The sequence below is a fragment of the Neltuma alba genome, unplaced genomic scaffold (assembly GCF_004799145.2).
Source record: "Neltuma alba isolate B1F8T4 unplaced genomic scaffold, ASM479914v2 tig00012055_pilon, whole genome shotgun sequence".
Classification (NCBI taxonomy): Eukaryota; Viridiplantae; Streptophyta; class Magnoliopsida; order Fabales; family Fabaceae; genus Neltuma; species Neltuma alba.
This window is the reverse complement of record NW_021636619.1, coordinates 199,579-211,725: the sequence shown is the minus strand read 5'-3', so window position 1 is coordinate 211,725 and position 12,147 is coordinate 199,579. Positions and strand designations below refer to the sequence as shown.

Genomic DNA, 12,147 nt, shown 5'->3' with positions numbered 1-12,147 from the left:
GATTTGCATCTCAAATAAAGTAAGGTTATTTTTGTCTTTTCACACAAAAATTTTGGTTAAGAGGATGTAGTGAAATTTCAGAATATTTTTTTAGGGTTGATTGATATTAATTGAATACTGAGTAGGGTTTATTGAAATTCTCTCTTTGTTTTTTTAAAAATTAAAAAATAAATATGATATTTTGAAAATGAAAAAAGGCAGAGGAAGAGGACGTCTCATGTTACTCTAGTTCTAAGTGTAAAACACATTTTGTAATGTATACAAAATGAGTCTTACATTTTGGATAGAAATAAATAATTGTTTTTAAACGTTCATTTACTTATGCGACCCACACGGTGTGCTCATTTATGTAATATGCCTTATCTTCTTAATTGGGTTTGATTTTTAATTGTAGTATTCACAGGACAAGATCGGGCCACCTCATCCCAGTCCTGTCATGTTGACTAGGGATGAAACGGATTTTTCTTCTTATATCATGACCTTTGACGTTTTTCTTGGGGGAAAAAAAATTACAAACAACAGGACTAAAAGTTCTTAGGGAAGTAAAATATTCCGTGAGCATCAAAAATGTGTTCATTGTCCAGCATAACAAGGCATCAAAGAAGGAAAAGAAAGTAAACATGATCAATGATGAGATCCATGAAATCGCACTTCACTATTCGCGTCTTGCAAAACGTGGATATAAACCCATGGTTTCTGCGCTTGTGAGGATTGATTTTCCTTGGGTCGTGGGTGTCAATGAAAGAGGACGAGGGACATGCTTTTTGAAATCTATGAACCCAATAGTAAATATTGGGCTAACAATTTGTTGTCCTATGAAATTTGGGAGCTTCAGTAAGGCTTGAGTCCTTCAGTTAAAGGGTGTTTGGATAAATTTAAATTATGATTTAGAGAATAACTTCTGAGAAAAAAATGATTTTGAGAATAGATTTTATAAAAAAAATAATTTTAATAAAGAGAGAGTGTTTGGATAATTATTATCAGAAACATTTTTTTCATATACAAATTACTAAAAAGGACATAAGTTAATATGATAATTATATAAAAAATATATTTTTATTTGAAGTTCTTCTACAGTCCTTAATGTAAGATTTAATTAATTAATTTGAGTAGATTAAAAACGCTAGTTAAATTAGTTAATATGATATTTTTTAAAGATACCATAAGCATATTTTTTAATTTCCTTCCTCTCTCTCCTATTTGATTATTGTTAAGGGAACATTAATAGAGTTAATTTAAAAAAAATAGACAATCATATAAAATAGATCCTATATTTAAAACCAATATTAACTCCCCAATTAGATCTTACATTAAGGACCGGAATAATAAATTTGTTAATTTTTTTTACCAACATAATAAATAATTCATAAAAAATATATTAATTAATTGTTAATATGTGTATATATATTTATAACATATAAAATTAAACACGTTTTTAAAAATTAAATAATTTTTCTCAACAGAAAAATGTTATTTTAAGTGGGGGAGGAGAACCAGTAAAAAAAAACAAGAAAAATAATCAGGGAGGAGAATGAAGGAGAAATGTGAAGGTGTGAAGATGACAGTGATGGGGCAAAAACTTTTGCCGACAACAACATCCATATTCATTCAAAAAGCAAAAAAATTTCACTTATGACAAAACCATGATTTTGATGGGCAAACCATGGTTTCAGAAAATTAAAAGGTGTTTGGATATTTTTGGGACTAAACCTTGGTTTGGTTCCAAAAGTGTTTTTTTTCAGGTTTGCCAAACATCCCCTTAACCTCTTACAACAAAACAAATTAAAGTTTAAATCCTCATAAATAGAAATATCAATATTTAGAGCCTAATGATGCTTCAAACATGAGGCTGTGCAGGCGCAATGAAAACTAAAAATTAGGGGTAACATAATGGTTCCCCCATTATCAAAGTAATGAATTTAAAAGTCAAAGCAGTGTACAGCCCTTCATTTTATTTTATTATTTTAAAAAATTTAAGTTTAATAAACTGGGGTTTTGTTAACAGACAGCCAAGTACACGAAATCTTCTTCATGTTCTTCACAATCAAAGCAAAAACTACAATAGAGAGGATAGGCAACAGTTAAAGCAAGATTTGGAGATGGCTCCACAGGGTAGGGTGGTTCGGAGTTAACGTTGATGACACACTTAATCCCTCTTTTAATGTTTTAAAAGTGCATAACTAGGTATTATAAATAGAAGTTAGGTCTAGTAGAAAAGACTAGTTTCTAATAACATGGTAAATCAATATTCAAATCGATACTGGAAAAGGCTCCTATATTTAGTATCTCGAATAGAATTACCACTAGAAGAAAAATACATATGCCTAGGGGGGAAAAAAAGGCATGATAAATCATTTAAACTGGCGGCAGTTTTCCCCCCTTTTGCTCTAGTTTATGAAAAAAAATAATGAAAGAATAAGAGAAAAAATAAACTAAAAAAGAACGGAAGAAAAGAAAAGGACAAAACAAATAAACTTGTTGAATGGATTTCATCGAAGAATGATGTTCCGACAATACTAACATCAAGAGCCAACTTTTCCACAAAAGGCTTGGTGCATCAACACCAAATCTACACAAGAATCTTCTAGTAATAAATAATAAATATATATAGCTAATGGGCACCGCAAGTGGATACTACAATGGGCAGTTTGCTAAAATTTTACTTTCCATACGTAGTATCCACTCACAAATGATAGGATTCACCTGTTCTGGCACCTCATCGTGAGGACAATGGCCTGTAATGTCATTTAAGTTAGGCGGTCAGAAACATAGGTGAGAATATGGAATTTTAGTTAAAGGCATTTGATGTTTAAGATGGCACTTACCAGCATTTAGTTCCCTAATTATAACTCCATCACAATGTTCTTTGAGCATCGCCACCTTGGAACTAGAGTCGGAAAGTGGATCTTTCATGCCCTAACAATAAAGAAAAATCTCACAAGGTAAATGATGGGTAGTATGAGTGGGATGACCCTACCCAAAAAAATAAACTAACCCACTTAAATGCTCCATTGAGCATCCTATAGTACTTAATGAAAGACTTAATATCCCACCCTACCATGTCTCCATCAATAAATTTATAATATATCATAATATTTTATCATGTGCACTTTGGCTGCCCGACCTTAATTTTCAAAACAGTTTTCCCTACAGTTCAAAAGCAACCCATCTTGACTTCTTTGTAAAATGATCCAATTTTACCCCTTTGTCATATTTCCTTCCCGACTTGTGACTTGGCCGAGTCAAGTAAATAAATTACAAGTCAACAAATCATAAAGTTCATCATTAAATTTTCATCAGTAATGACAATATAAAAGAAATTGAAAACAACATTTTTTTAAATAAGGAAAATTAGTAGAAACATTTAACAAGTTAGCAAGAACAAAAGTGTATTTGAGCCTCCCCTAACTCCATTTTTCAAGTTATGGCCGAAATAAAATCTCATTGTCAGAATACCTGTATAATCAGAGCCTTCTCCTTAACATCTTCAAGAAGATAGTTAAGAGGGATGGAAAGATTGAAACTGAAGATACTTTCTAGGACCATAGAGACGCCAGGGTCAAATGACTAGCAAACATGTCACGAATAACAGATACAGACATGCACATCATAAGGTTATCAAAACTAACCAAAAGGGAAAAAAGGAAACAAGAAAATTCTAGAAGTAAAGGATACTGCTCTCAGCATTTCATTTATGAGCCAATCATTGACTCTCTCTAGCCTCTGCAAAATAAAATGCCAGAGAATCAAGCATCATCAACAAGACCAACAAAGAAAACCAATATACCAAATTCAGAAAATCACAACAAAAGCATGCTTACAGTTGGATAATACTTCTTAACTAGGTCTTTAATTCTTAGCCTCAGGAAGAACAGTAGAAGGCGAGAACCCAACCAGGAAGCCCCTGAAGTTTGCCTATCCTGAAAATTTAGTAATCACTTGCAAATTGCTTCTAAATTTATTAATCCAATAATTGTGCTATTCAATGTAGTTAATATCAACATTGTAGAGCAAGAGATGAAGAGCAGTTTGGAGATAGATTAAAAACCCAGCAAGGCTTGATGTAAATCTTACATTCAATGATAATCAGGGACAATGTTAATCAATAAAAAACCAATTTTAGGACCAATTTATAGTTATATAAAGCACCTTCGAGTGGTTCCACATATTGCACTTTCGACAGGTTCTACATATTCAAGAAAACTACACAACTATAATGAAATTCATCACTTCACCTTGTTCTTTCATTGCAATTTTTTTTTTGCCCTTTCCAAATCTCGATCAGATGTGTAGGTTTGAAAAATTAAGCAAGCAATCACTATCACAGTGGATTAAGATATTCTTTTGTGAAAATGTTTATTCTCTATGAAATCATATTTATAATAAGAAAATTGAGGTGCATAACGATGGTGCTTTTTTCTAGTAATTTGTATAACAAAGGTACATTTGTGATGAGTAAATAACGCCTTCAAAAAGGATGATTTAACCATAGCTAGAAGAATCAGTTGCAAGATTTTTTTAACAAAATCATTAAACAAAGTACCATTTTATATTTTACATGTATTAATATGGAATTTCACTCATTCTCAAAGATGCATACTTTAGAGAGTGGTACTGATTTATATCTTGGAATGATATTGCCCGCACTATTAATCAGGACAATAGATTTGATCAAGGCATGCCAACTTTGAGTAACAATAGCAGTCAAATAACCTGGACAGAACACAGGAACATTGAAGAAATCAACCCATCAATAGAAATTAGAATAGACTGGTGCAATTGATTTAAAAGAGAGACAAAAGTAGTATGCATGGGGGAAGTTGACAGCATATGGCCAAAAGGTGTGAATTTATGCTAAAAACATATCACCAATTGAGTTGCCAACAAGGTGGACTGGTTCTCCCACAACATCAGCGATAAAATCTCTCAACATTTCGGCCGACAAAAGTTCAGAGTAGATGATATTTGGCTTCTCTGATCTTCCAAATCCTAACAATGTTATTGCCCATACTCAATTTCCAGTGCCAGCTATAACATTTATATTGTCATGGTAATGCTCCCAGAAAGCACCAAAACCATGAACAAGGAGAACAGCAGGACCTTCTTCACTTGCAACTGTATATTGATAAAACAGAGAAAACAACATTGAACCTAATGTATCCATATTTAAGGTACACCAAGAATTTCAAATGCTTTACTCACTTGAACAAGAAAATAAAGAAATTAGTGAACTCAGAATTGTGAACCTGAATAAGGTAAGCATTCCATCTCCATATCCGCCTTGAGTGCATCCCATCACTATTTACCTGACTTCTCAAAGCCATAAGCCAATACCACTGACACCAAAAGGAAATAAGAAAACATTTCATTCTCTTATTGCGTAAATTCAAATTTCAAGGAAAACATCCCGACATAACAATTAGCGTATAAGAATGATTAATTCATCCAAAGAAAGACAGAAAACGAGAGAACCAATAAAAATTAGCACCTCCATTGAACACACAGCATCAACTGCTGCTGTAATTGTGGCTGCTGAATATCCAAAAAGAGATAAAAATCCTACATTTCGCTCTTTCTCATATTTGATAGCTTCAAAATGCACTCTTCTTCTGGATATAATGCCAAGACATAGGGCAGCACTGAAGAGTCCTATGAATGATGCTCCGTCACGACTTTCGGCAGCACGTACTTTTTCATGTACCCTACACAAATTAAGTTTAAAGAAAAATTTATAAAGAACAATGACAATAACAAAAGCTTTATGCCATTAAGTAGGGTTGACAATATGCATCACATGATGCCATTGTACTATGTCCAAAACCAACTCTTTCGTAAGCTATTAAGAAGGAGATCTTAATTAATGAATAATTACAATTTATAATATGCAATAATTTTTATTTGACAAAATTTCTCTTTGACTAAAGTTCTTTAAAATCTTAGCATAACCGAAAAAAAAAAATTCATACATTACGTAATACAAAGAAAAGAATAAATGTCTCATGTTTTTGTTAAAAGAGCTAACACTTAACATGAAAATTCTGAATAAGATTTGTCAGCTTTGGAACACTTCACACAAACTCTGGCAGTGCTACAAAGTCTGAATAAAAATCCACATCCAATTACACACAGGTGTGGACCACAATATAAGAGAGGTGAAAATGACTAATGAACATATGAAAACAGGTGATTGAAAGAATGTAAATGAAAATAATGAGACCAACAGTGTAGGTTCTTTATTTCAATACAGTAACACTTCTATAAAAATATACATTAAAATTAGAAAGCAAAACACATACCATAAGTATATTTGGTTAGCAACTTAGGAAATTGAATTTTACACATACAAGAAATTGCAATCCAGTCTCCATAAGATTCTGTCCGATGGCAATTTGGGGAGAGGCAAAATTTAAAGTGCGATGCAGGATAACAACAGAGTTAGGGGTTTGTAGACTGAAAATCAGAATTTCAAGGGTGAATCTGTTCTAGGATTGTAATTCTGACAGGAGAGAGAAAGAGAGAAGAGAAGAGGCAAAGAGAGGAAGATAGAAAAGAAGAGAGGGTTGAGAGGGTAAAGAAAGAACAGGGAAGGGTTGAGAGAAATTAGAACAGGGCACTGTGATTCATTCACGTCATAATCTGAGTTACAAGTAGGTGTTTACATCTATTTATAGGTAGCACAATGACTCTGTTAGCTAATTGCCAACTAACTCCTGCAACTACCCCATATTCTGTTATGCTAACCAAAGCTCAGTGCTGCTTACAACTACCCTTGACTTATTCTGTTAATAATATTACTAATATACAATAGAATCAAGGGGTTTACCTCAGGTGGTGTAAAGGTTTACTGAGTCTATGACAAGAAAGAGCAGTGTGCAGGCTAGATGGACTTAGGGTCAACTTAGTGGCGGTTTGGGTTTTGTGACTTGTCAGGACAAGAAGGAATAGGATTTTGGGATTAGTGAGCTTTAGGGACAATTCAAGCAAGCACAACTACGATTGTCCATGGGATGGATTATTGATGTCACTTTGGAGGAAAGGATGATTGCATAGCATACAGAATTAAGGAAAACAGATCGGTAGCAGGGAAGATATGAAACAGAATACCAAACATAACTTCAAATTCTTAGGCTACAAAGAGACTGAATGTGTGTAGAGCATGGTCTAGACTCTATAGACATCACACTTACAATTTCAATAAAAGCACAAGATGTGCTTCTGAAATTTGCTTCCCTTCTAGTCTAAAACTTAAAACTCAAGACATCTACTGAAAGATATTTCAAGTGCTAGTCACTACATACTCTTGCCAGTCATCCCGAGCTGTCCCCTCCAAATATCGCAAATATGTAGCCAATGCATTTAGTACATTGTTTGTTCCACTGCCTACAATATTCCCTTTCTGAGTGACAAAAACCGATTGATGTACTGTCCTTGCTTTCGTGTCTTGGAAATTTGAGCTTCTTTCACTTCTATGGCTAGTCATTAACTCCCTCCTCTGTAATAAAGTTTCAACAAATGTCTCCTTGATTTGAGTCCAATTCTTTTTAAACTTTTTTGCATTGATACCCATAAATTCCTTTATATCATCATACGAGGGAAGAGGACCTAACGTAATCAACAATATTCATAGAAGTTAGGCCACACAATAAAAGGAAGGAAAGTATGCAAGTCAGGAAAAAGGTTAATTATATAACATCATAGTTTAATCTTACAAAAGAAGAATATAAGGAACTAAAATCATTGAAAGAGAAGTCCACAACAAACTTACCCCAGTCCAGTTCCATTTCAGCTGTAGGCAACTTTAAAAGTTGTATTGGTGTTGTTATAGGTAATTGGAGTTTCATGAAGTCATCATATGACGAAGGAAGATTTTGCAAGCTCTGAGAAACAATTAAATATGACTAAATTATATACCAAAATCAACTCAACATTTCAAACAAGCAATCATGCCAAGGAACAAGGCAAAGATAAATAAAAATTACCTTTATGTCATAAAATGGAGTTTGCCACATTTCAAACCTCAAGCTACCCTCTGAAATTGTCATGGACTTCAACTGCTCTTTGACAACATCCATCATTAAGCATAGTTCATACTTTACCTCTTCTTCCAAAAATATAGAAGTAGCTTTCACTTGTTCCATCCTCGGTTATGAATTACAAAAGGAATTGATGAGTCCTTGGGTTCTCCTTTTGCCTGGATCATAAATCAAACTAAAAATTCAACAACCTCTCTTGCAAGTTCTTGCATAACACTCTCAGCATTGCCGAACCTGATTATTAGATCAGAGCCCTACTCCTTCAATAACTTCTTCAGGTCTTTCACGGCAAACAAAACCATTTCTAATACTTCATCAGAAAAACCTGCATAGTTATTTCAAATCAACATATTTTATTTGTTAACTTTAAGCAAGCAATTGTCATTTTATACTGAAGACAGCATAATACAACTAACCAGGCCAAAAAAAAAAGGATTTAATTGTATGCTCAATAACACCATTATAGATTAATCACACTAATCAACAATATTGTGAGCGATTAGAATTAATTGGCAGATATCCAATAATATCTGAATCTTCTTTTTTCCAAACAAGCTGTAGAGCAATGAATTTAAAACAATTTCTTATATGACCTCCAACGAAATGCATTAGACCACAAGGGGACTTTTAGGTTAATAGCAAACCACTAATCCATCCTACAACCTAGCAACTTGGAAAACACTAAATAAATTGTTTCAAAATAACTAAATGAATAAATAGAGCTGCACCTATATTATAATAAAATTATGTCAATGCAGCACTCAGAATTCTTATCCTGCTTATATTTATCATCTCTTAGAATCTCAAAAGTTGTATTTCCATCTCTAAATGTTCGAATTGCTCATAGTGCACATAGGCTCCCCTAAATTTTTAATCATTGCAGTTAATCCCACTTCATTTATATCTGATCATACTTCACCAAAATGATCAAACAAAATCTTCCAAGAATTATTTAGATCTTGCAATAACGTCTTTATCACTAAAAATAACTGAACTTAACACTCAAACTTCCGACAACTATACATTAATCCCTGATAAGAACTCCTATTAACTTTAATCTAATGAAAAGTGTTTCAGGTTCCATTAGTTCACTTCAATCATACTCAGCACTAGCTACCACACTCAAGGCCCATACCAAGATCAGTGGGACCAATAGAAAACCCGGATACTTTGACACAACGTCACATAATAGAATAGTCTGAAATGAATGTAAAAACCACACTCACGAGAAAGAATCTGGAGATTGAAGATGTAAACAGGAACCAATGCCCGAAACTTAGACGCTGCAACAAGGCTTGGGTGATCATCAACACGGAGGTCGTGCTTGAACCAAAGAATGGTCGTACCATTGTGATCTCTATTGCCACTTGCCGTCATTCTTATCCTTGATAGGGAGCAATAGCACCGAGTAGGAGAAAAGGACAGAGCGTTCGGCAAGAAGGAAAGCGAAGGAAAATGAGGGAAAGTAAGGAGAGCCATGGAAAAAGAAGCATCAAAGCATAAAAGGGGTTGATGTCCATTTAAAAAGAACCCCAATTGGATCTCTCTGTCAAGAGATTTCAGAGTTGAGGCTCTGCATTTTCGGGGAATATATTTGTGGCGAAGAGAAGTCAAGAGAGATCCTGGGGCCTACTCATTTCGTTCAGTTCAGCTTTATGTTGAGTACAGTGCTCCACGACAGCAGAATCTTGTTGCGGCGCCAGAAACGCCCTGGCCGATAATTCGCGCCTCATCAAAAGAAAGATTAAATTAAAAATATTTGACATTGATGGCAAAGAGACATGAGAGAATTTCACCGCATCCCCTTTATAGCTGGTTAATTTTCATTTGCCTCCAAAATTCTGAAACTTGACCAAAATTAAATCAAATTTTGTGAGTAAAAATATATTGGTCCCCTTACTTTTTTTTCTTTATAAAAGTATAGATTTATGATTGTTACATGCCTATTTTGCATTATATGTTTAAGCGAATATTTAGATAAAAACTGAATCATGATTTTACTGTATATAAAATAAATATGTGGAAGTCTCAACTTCCATAAAAGTACTTTTAAAAAGTGCTTTTGAAATGAGCTAGACACCCCCTAAATAAGTTTGTTGGTTTGGTAACCATCAATCTTTTTAAGCCATCAAACTCACCAGAACGGTAGGAGTGGGTTCAAGCTCTCTTTATGTGTTATGTGTTGTGTTTTTTCCCCCCATATATAGAAGAGGATACACAAAAAACTTGACAACTTTGTTTCTTTAATTCTTTCTCAACTATTTCCCGTCGTGTATTAGTTATTATTACAAAGATGCTATGTTTTTTTCCCTTGTTATAGCTCATGTTTTGTTTTGTTTTCCGATCAAAGCTCATGCTCCATTCCTCTCACTATTTTGCTTTCCTGGGCCTTCATCTTTAGAATAGCACATGCTAGAAACCACAACGGATAATGCTTTTCAGGGTTTAGGGTTTCTTTCTTGCAACATGAATCATATCCACCTCCCAAATCCCTTCGAAGAATTCATTTAATTTCATCAATAGTATCCCTATACAAAACCTTAATACTACCATTGCCATTAATCATCACCAGTGGTGTGTGTGTGTGTGTATATATATATATATATATATTATTTTAAGTCTTTAATATAAGATTTAGCTAGAAATTCAATTTACTCCTAAATACAAGACCATAATCTACCTTACCTCTCGTATCCAAGTAGTCATTATGATGATTACAAGAACTCTCTCAATATACATGATTAATAAAGATGTTTTAGAAAAGATGGTGCCTATTTATTACAAATAACTATCTTAATTAATTTTTTGTAATATACGTGAATTAGTTGTCTAACCTTATATGAATGACCGGAAGTAGCATTTTTTTTGCCCTCATCTTCTTTTGATTACTATTACTTCTTCTCTTTTTTGATTTCTCATATGTGTTTGACTTCGTTTTCAAGGTCCATATCTACGTTTGACTTCATTTTCGGGTCAATATCTACTTCCTCCTTCCTTCATATTCAAACTTAAGGGCTCCAAACAATTTTTTGGGGGTCCAACTATGTCACCCCTCTTATGAATTTAATCAGAGCTCTACTCTCTCTTCTCCATCTTCATGTTCACTTCACTTTATTAAAGAAAGATGGCAAGATATATTGTGAATGATACCCCCTAAATTTTACAATTTTTGATTTTGCATGTTTCTATGACTTTGATTTTGTTAAAGATGCATCTTGATGACTAGCGGTAGAAATGATTTCCATCATTTTTGAAGCAACTTCATCATTGATGGATCCATATACTACTTCTCATCCCTAATAAAAATGTTAGTTTGACATTCAATTTGGTCTTAGATATAAGATCATAGTCTACTTTATCTTTTCTATTTATTTTTTTTCAAAATAGTAATTATAATAACTGCACATGTTAAAAGTTTCATGAAATGATAATTCTAGCTAATATATGTTAGTATTAACAATGGTATTCTAGGAAAGTAATACCTATATATTATAAATAACTAATTTAACAAACTTTCTTAATGTACTCAAATCAGTCAACTAACTCTTATATGAAGGATGAATCATAATATTAGTTATTAGTTTCAGTGGATGGGTTTGTAATTTTTCATCATAGATCTAGTGGAAAATCAAATATTGCTTCTAAAACTCCCATGAAGACTGAATGAGGTGGGATTCTCGATCAAAGCCTCACAAGTATATATGAGCAATGAAATAAATAATATGATGTGCTGCAGCAGGAGGCAAAATTCAAGAAGAGAGATGCAAGAAAGAATTAGCAGTAATGGACAGATGTTAAAATTTCAGTCCAACTTTTCACGCATCATGTCATTAGGTTATAAAACTACTGTCACGTATACTTTAGATTGGCATTTTAATTGCATTATCACTTGCGTTTTAGTTTGAGATTTTTGCATTTAGTTATAGGTCTATTTGACTCTCTTGTTCATGAATCCAACATATGAAGTTCATTAACTTTCACCTCAATTTCTTTTATATATTAAAATATTTTCGGGAATCTTTAGGGAGGAAATTGTGCTGAAGCGGTGTTACGACATCGTTTGGATTCACGTTTTGAATGTAAAATATACTTTGAAAAGTGTGAAATGTGGGTT

General features: G+C 33.3%; 1 pseudogene; it reads right to left on the bottom strand.

Annotated features, from left to right (window-relative positions):
• Positions 1 to 2,549: 2,549 nt before the first annotated feature.
• On the bottom strand, positions 2,550 to 9,533 carry LOC114721669 (uncharacterized; annotated as a pseudogene).
• Between the last annotated feature and the right edge of the window lie 2,614 nt (positions 9,534 to 12,147).